Consider the following 8,313-nt stretch of genomic DNA (forward strand, 5'->3'; position numbering starts at 1 on the left):
ATTCTGACATTTCATGTTCTTAAAATAAAGTGGTGATCCTAACTGACCTAAGACAGGGCATTTTAACTAGGATTAAATGGCAGGAATTGTGAAAAACTGAGTTTAAATGTATTTGGTTAAGGTGTATGTAAACTTCCGACTTCAAGTGTATTTGCATGTCTTAAACAGCAGTGGATTCATGTAGCATGGTACCAGTATCGGGACACTACGATACCAGATGTTCCTAGGCAAAAAAGAAAAAAGGAAGCAAATTGATTTCTATGGTCCTTTATAACCTACTTTTGTAAAACATTGTGTGCTGTAGCTTGCAAAATAAACATGTGACTCCTGATCACAACATAAGGCAGTTTTTTCCAACTCCATTGCCTCTTCTCTCCCCAACCTCTTAATACCACTCATGTTTCCTTTACGCCACCCCTTCCACCTCTATCTACCCTGTCACCCTTCTGCCATTTCCCCCTCTGCCCCTCTCCCTCAGACGTGACGCCCTCCAAAGCCCCTGATTCAGCCAGCTGTGTTAATGCTCCCTGTGTTTCTCTGGGAGATTCTGCTGACTTCTGCACAGCCACAGCTTATTCTCTCTCAGCCCCACACCAGATCAATGAGTGACCATGTGTATATACGTTCACATATGTGCATTGTGTCACTGTCAGGCAAGCACATGCTTCAAACACTATAACACATAGACCTGTGTGTAGCCTATATGCTACGGTTGCACTGCAGAGCGTCTGCAGTGCAACCGTAGCATATAGGCTACACACAGGTCTATGTGTTATAGTGTTTGAAGTACGCTAGCAGATAACTGTATCCCCACTCAATGGGAAACCATATGTGTTGTGTTTTAATCCTGGTTAGGCCCTACATCATTCCCGTAAGTTCCTTTAGTTTTTTTTCTGATAAACCCAGGGTTTTAACAGAGTTACACTAATTTCCCGCTAATCATTTCAGAGTGCTGCCCTCTTGACACATGAACATTTCTGACCTCTCTCTCTCTCTCTCTCTCTCTCTCTCTCTCTCTCTCTCTCTCTCTCTCTCTCTCTCTCTCTCTCTCTCTCTCTCTCTCTCTCTCTCTCTCTCCCCACACAACACACACACGTAAACACACACAAACAGAGGCCTCTACTCTTATGCACAGAACAAAGATTTCATTGACGTCTGACATTTTGGTCTCCCAGTCGACTTTACCTTAGATGTAAACAACAGGGTCAGGAAGTTGAAGTGGCTCAGGGCCTGCTGAAAATAGCCCTGTCCATCTCCCATCTCAGCATCTGCAGTTCTACTAGTAGAAACTGCCTCACTTCCTCTTTCGGTGCTCCCCCTGCCTCACCAAGAAGAGGAACTGCAAGGGGAGATGGTCAGTGGTTAGACTGGAGAGAGTGCAGCAATACATCATGTATTTGTATTAGAACAGGGACCGTCAATTAGATTTAACCGCCAATGGTTGGGGGGCCAGAACATAAATACAAATCATTTGTAGACTGCAAATTGACCACAAGAAGCCCACACAGATATAATATTTGACTAAAATATAATAATTTAAAACCTTGATTACATTTGAATACCATAACGTGTCTCTATCCGTGGGAATATTGGGAACAGATTTCCAAAATCACTTGGAGCTGATTTCCTTGGGGTTTTTACAGTCTTTTATGTCCAACAATGAAGATAAACAAATTAAATTAAAATTGCTCAGAAAACTTAAGGGGCCCAAAAAAACACTCACAGGCTGCCAGTTGGTGAACCCTGTTTTAGAGGCTAGTGTCCACTGCCCTCTACTTAATAATTCCTGGAAACGACATCTGTGTGCGTTTAGAGCAGGGCGATATGTAAAAAAAATCCATATTGTGATAAATTGCCTGAATTCATGCGATAACGATAAATAGAACTATACATTTATAACAATGTGCACTGCCGTTTTATTTTATTATCCTTTAAAGTACTACTACTAGTTGGATGGTTGTAGCCATCATTTGTCCCATTAACCTATATTAGCAAACTTATTTCATTTCAAACTTCACATGTCTATAGTAAAGGCTACTTATCATAATGAACGATATCAGTAAAATGCCTGCGATAAGTGATCGGTATGGTCGGTGTCAATCATTTTTGGTATATCTTCCCAGCTCTAGTGTGTTTGTGTGTTTGTGTGTGTGTGTGTGTGTGCGTGCGTGCGTGCGTGCGTGCGTGCGTGCGTGCGTGGAGAACAGAATGGTGCCTTCAGACAAGGGTGTTACATTTAGTTCCCCATTGACCTCCCCTTTGGCTACAAGGTATTTTTACATTCATTGTGGAACTCCTTAGCAGCCACTTTCCAATACTCTTGGATGGCCTCCTTTCCTCTCGCTCTCTTTTCCTTCATGACCGCTAACAGATGAAAGGCTTGATGGATTCTCACCAGATGAATGTCACCTATCCAATGTTTTCAGAGCAGTGACAGAGTGGAGATTAAATAGCAACCCTATTTGGGCATAGTGAATATCTGCCCATAGTGAATATCTGCCCATAGTGAATATCTGCCCATAGTTAATATCTGCCCATAGTGAATATCTGCCCATAGTTAATATCTGCCCATAGTTAATATCTGCCCATAGTGAATATCTGCCCATAGTGAATATCTGCCCATAGTGAATATCTGCCCATAGTTAATATCTGCCCATAGTGAATATCTGCCCATATGGAATATATGCCCATAGTGAATATCTGCCCATAGTGAATATCTGCCCATAGTGAATATCTGCCCATAGTGAGTATCTGCCCATAGTGAATATCTGCCCATAGTGAATATCTGCCCATAGGGAATATCTGCCCATAGTTAATATCTGCCCATATGGAATATATGCCCATAGTGAATATCTGCCCATAGTGAATATCTGCCCATAGTGAATATCTGCCCATAGTGAGTATCTGCCCATAGTGAATATCTGCCCATAGTGAATATCTGCCCATAGGGAATATCTGCCCATAGGGAATATTTGCCCATTTGCAAGTGAGTTAAAGATGCGCTCTCAAACTTTTATATAATTTCAGCCAGTAGTTTTGAAAGTGGTGCTCACAATCAAAGTCTGTACTACATTATCCATTTTGTATATATGTTACGTCCTGCAAAAAACATTATTACATTTATTGGTGCAATTTGTATGATGTGTTACGAATCCATTTGATGCTATACGTTATGAATTTGTTGTGCTTAAGATCCTGGACTGCATCTTTAAATTTATACTCTAGTCATCGAGAGGGATTCATAAGAGTTACTGATGACTGATGTATTTTGGAGGACAGAGTAGATGAGTTTCATTAGTCATTGCTCTGATCTATGTGGCATGACAGCGGCAAGACAATCATTTGTCCCATTTGTTTACTTCTGAGACCATAATGGCGTTACTGTCTTGAATAAGTTGTGAGAGCAGAACTGGGAAGCAGTTTCTGGGAAGCAGTTCGGTCTTTTCCCATAAATAGAACCGCGCCGGCGGTTTTCTTGGTCCCCATGTGCAACACAGGTTGGATTACGCTCCAGTTCGATCTCCCTAGTGGCGGTTCTGCATTTGGGCCCCATCCAGTAACATTTCCTCAGCGTTGTGCCAACATTTCTACTAGTGTGTTGTTCCATGTCATGTGTCGGGTGGTCTGGCTTTGGTGTCCATATGGGGAGGTTGAGTGAAGTACGTGCCTTGGAGGAGACATTGACAGTGATCGGTTTATTTGGATTGCTGGACTCAGCCCATTCTATTTAGTTCTAGGAGCAGAAACTCAGCCAAAAACATATTTCATGGAAACACAGACCCCATTAAATGGTGTCACTTCCTGACATATTCTCAGCGGGTCCTTAGCTCTACAAACAATCAGATTAGTTTTCCTGATTTTTTAAATTCCATTTTTGCAGGTTATGTTTTGGTTGGTCCCAAGAGTTACAAAAGGTTTTAAGCCTATTTTCAGGGAGGGGGGGGGGCTCCAGACTGGCTATTATTAGTTGTGAACTCACTTCCTGGAACTACTGGCTATAGCTTAAAGTACATACAGTATGTGGACTCCACTTGGTAGCAACACACAGTGGTATGAAACCTGGAGTCCATCTGTGTCTGCTATGATGTCTTCATCAGGAAGCTAGGCTCACTCTTTCCTGTGCTACACTCCAGGGTCCTAATCATTTAAGTGCACCGGAACAAAAAAGTTCACATAGAGAGCCTGCTTCCCAGTTTTGGCCTGTTTGCTTCCATTTCGTGCCTAGTGAATAAGACCCTGGTATTTAGACTAGCCTTATTCAGAGTGATGCATGCCAAGTTGTTATTGTCTGGAGCCCCTCATCATTCTTTGCTTTAATATTGTGACAGTACACAGATCTCTTCTAATCAAAGATTTTCAATCCAGGAAGTTGAGGAAGCGCAATCTGAGGCCAGTCAACTTCTTCGGGATCGGTGTCCCTTCCACGGGACAGTTGAGCTAATGTAGGCTAATGCGATTATCAAGAGGTTGTAAGTGGGGCCTCCCGGGTGGCCTGCATCGCAGCGCTAGTTGTGCCACCAGAGACTCTGGGTTCGCGCCCAGGCTCTGTCGCAGCCGGCCGCGACCGGGAGGTCTGTGGGGCGACGCACAATTGGCCGAGCGTGGTCCGGGTTAGGGAGGGTTTGGCCGGTAGGGATATCCTTGTCTCATCGCCTGTGGCAGGCCGGGCCAAGGTCGCCAGGTGCACGGTGTTTCCTCCGACACATTGGTGCGGCTGGCTTCCGGGTTGGATGACCGCTTTGTTAAGAAGCAGCTTGGTTGGGTTGTGTTTCGGAGGACGCATGACCTTCGTCTCTCCCGAGCCCGTACGGGAGTTGTAGCGATGAGACAAGATAGTAACTGCTAACAATTGGATACCACGAAATTGGGGAGAAATGTAAAAAATATTTAATTTTTTTTTTTTTTTTAAAGAGGTTATAAGTAACAAGAAAATTTCTCAGGACATAGACATATCTGATATTGTCAGAAAGCTTACATTCTTGTTAATCTAACTGCACTGTCCAATTTACAGTAGCTATTACAGTGAAATAATACCATGCTATTGTTTGAGAGTGCACAATTTTGAACATGAAACGCTATTTATAAACAAATTAGGTACAATCAGTCTTGAGTAAAAATGTTGAACAGCAATGCAATGGTTAATTGGATCAGTCTAAAACGTTGCACGTACACTGCTGCCATCTAGTGGCCAAAATCTAAATTGCAAATGGGCTGGAATAATACATTATGGCCTTTCTCTTGCATTTCAAAGATGATGGTACAAAAAAAATATTTAAAATGTTTTTTTTTTTCTTTGTTTTTTCTTTTACCAGATCTATTGTGTTATATTCTCCTACATTCCTTTCACATTTCCACAAACTTCAAAGTGTTTCCTTTCAAATGGTACCAAGAATATGCATATCCTTGCCTCAGGGCCTGAGCGACACGCAGTTAGATTTGGGTATGACATTTTAGGCAAAAATTTTAGGCAAAAATATCATATGAATTGAGACCTGGCCAGCCATAGCAAACCCCAGACAACTATACTATGGGTATCTAAAGTGTAGACTAGTTGATGGCTTTTTACAGCCCCCTTCAGCACAAAAGTGCCCCTGTCTTCTGTCCCTTATTTTGGTTTTCATAAAAAGGCCAGGTGTGTGAGTTTAACCTGTGCCTACACCCTCTTGTAACCCACCTCCATGTCTCCCCCTCAGACACACACACTCAACCCTCCTGAGGGTCTGTTGCCTTGTCGTGCCAGATGAGTTACCTATGGCTTTCTGTAAAAATAACCCCTAGCGCTTCCCAGCCACGGGCCCCTTAAATATCAACTGACTTGCAGTTCGAGTTGATTTCATCTCATTGGCTTGTGTTTGCGTTCACATGCATGTACACTCATGCACACATACTGCCTAAACATATTCATCCTGAGAATTATATTTTAATTAGAACTAGGTCGACTTGAGACGGAATGAAGCATTTCAAAGCTTTTTAGATTTAAACAAGATTAACTAGGAGATGTATCAAACAATCAGTCTTTGACTTTAGGCCTATTTTGTAAAACAGGACAGTGGAACAGGGGAATGTAGCCCAACTTTTATTATGGTCTGTGTATATAGAAAATATCTGACTAATCTCAAGTCACTCTGTGTGTGTCTTTGCGGCGTCCTGCTCCATTTCTGCCGTGTCCCACCCAGTTGTTGTTGACGTTCGGCTGTGTTGAGAGCAGAGGTCCCTGACCTCTGTGAGCGTGCTGTTTTGCATCTTTATCTGAGATCTAGCTCTCTCCTCAGGCCTCCAACAGGAACACTGAAACACCTGGTGATAGTGGAGCAGAGGCGGGCCCCCCCCCCCTCCCAGCAAACACAAGATCAGTAAAAGTGTGTGTGTTGAGAGATTGACAGGGTCGGGGAGCAGAAGTTTAAATGGCTGATAGACTGAATGAAAACACAGTGTGTTTTGCCTTAGCGTTACTTAGGTGACATTGGAACCACCACCACACGTATGAACACACACTGGTACCACATGGTGGTGTGTGTGTTCATACGTGCATTCATGTGTTTTCATCTATTGCCCAGGACCTGCACCGAGTATCAAATAGCATATGCTACAGGAAGTAGCATATATGGAGATAGAGCACTGTTTGGCTACAGCTGTCCAAATAGGGACTCAATTTGTGATACTGGCCAATTCAATCCATTATATAGAGCATTTCATTAACAGAACACACAAGTCAGATGATGATTCCACACTGCTTTGGAAACTATTCAAGTGTTTTGAATAGAGAACATAATTGCCAACCGCACATCTTGTCAACGCAAACAGCCAAATAGTCTCAAAGACAAAAGAAAATCCAGTCTCCATTAGTTGGACATTGTGTGTATCTGTGTGGCAGAAAATCAGCTCATTCAGAGTCTCTGTTTACAGTACCACCACGCTGCCCCAATATCAAGCCTGTCATTTTCTCAGCCATTGTAAAACCCCCATGGTTGGTTGAGCCTAATCTCTCTCTCTGTCTCTCTGTCTCTGTCTCTCTCTGTCTCTTTGTGTGTGTGATCTGCTGCAGTGCAGGGATAATTGTTGCTTACTGGAAATTATGCTTTGAAAAAACACCTCTTGAGGAAGAAAACAGGCCGTAAAAGAAATTTCCTCCCTCACTTCATTCATGATGCACAGCTACAGTACTGTCTTTACTGTGTGAGGTAAACAGCTACAGTACTGTCTTTACTGTGTGAGGTAAACAGTTACAGTACTGACTTTACTGTGTGAGGTAAACAGCTACAGTACTGATTTTACTGTGTGGGGTAAACAGCTACAGTAATGTTTTTACTGTGTGGGGTAAACAGCTACAGTGCTGTCTTTACTGTGTGGGGTAAACGGATACAGTACTGTCTTTACTGTGTAAGATAAATAGCTACAGTATTGTCTTTACTGTGTGAGATAAACAGCTACAGTACTGTCTTTACTGTGTGGGGTAAACAGCTACAGTAATGTTTTTACTGTGTGGGGTAAACAGCTACAGTGCTGTCTTTACTGTGTGGGGGTAAACAGCTACAGTACTGTCTTTACTGTGTGAGGTAAACAGCTACAGTACTGATTTTACTGTGTGGGGTAAACAGCTACAGTAATGTTTTTACTGTGTGGGGTAAACAGCTACAGTGCTGTCTTTACTGTGTGGGGTAAACGGATACAGTACTGTCTTTACTGTGTAAGATAAATAGCTACAGTATTGTCTTTACTGTGTGAGATAAACAGCTACAGTAATGTCTTTACTGTGTGAGGTAAACAGTTACAGTACTGTCTTTACTGTGTGAGGTAAACAGTTACAGTACTGATTTTACTGTGTGAGGTAAACAGCTACAGTACTGTCTTTACTGTGTGAGATAAACAGCTACAGTACTATCTTTACTGTGTGAGGTAAACAGTTACAGTACTGATTTTACTGTGTGAGGTAAACAGCTACAGTACTGTCTTTACTGTGTGAGATAAACAGCTACAGTACTATCTTTACTGTGTGAGGTAAACAGCTACAGTACTGACTTTACTGTGTGAGGTAAACAGCTACAGTACTGACTTTACTTTGCGAGTTAAACAAATACAGTACTGTCTTTACTGTGTGAGGTAAACAGCTACAGTACTGTTTTTACTGTGTGGGGTAAACAGCTACAGTACTGTCTTTACTGTGTGAGGTAAACAGCTACAGTACTGTCTTTACTGTGTGAGGTAAACAGCTACAGTACTGTCTTTACTGTGTGGGGTAAACAGCTACAGTACTGTCTTTACTGTGTGAGGTAAACAGCTACAGTACTGTCTTTACTGTGTGGAGTAAACAGC

Source organism: Salvelinus namaycush, chromosome 38 (genome assembly GCF_016432855.1).
Source record: "Salvelinus namaycush isolate Seneca chromosome 38, SaNama_1.0, whole genome shotgun sequence".
In the NCBI taxonomy this organism is placed as follows: Eukaryota; Metazoa; Chordata; class Actinopteri; order Salmoniformes; family Salmonidae; genus Salvelinus; species Salvelinus namaycush.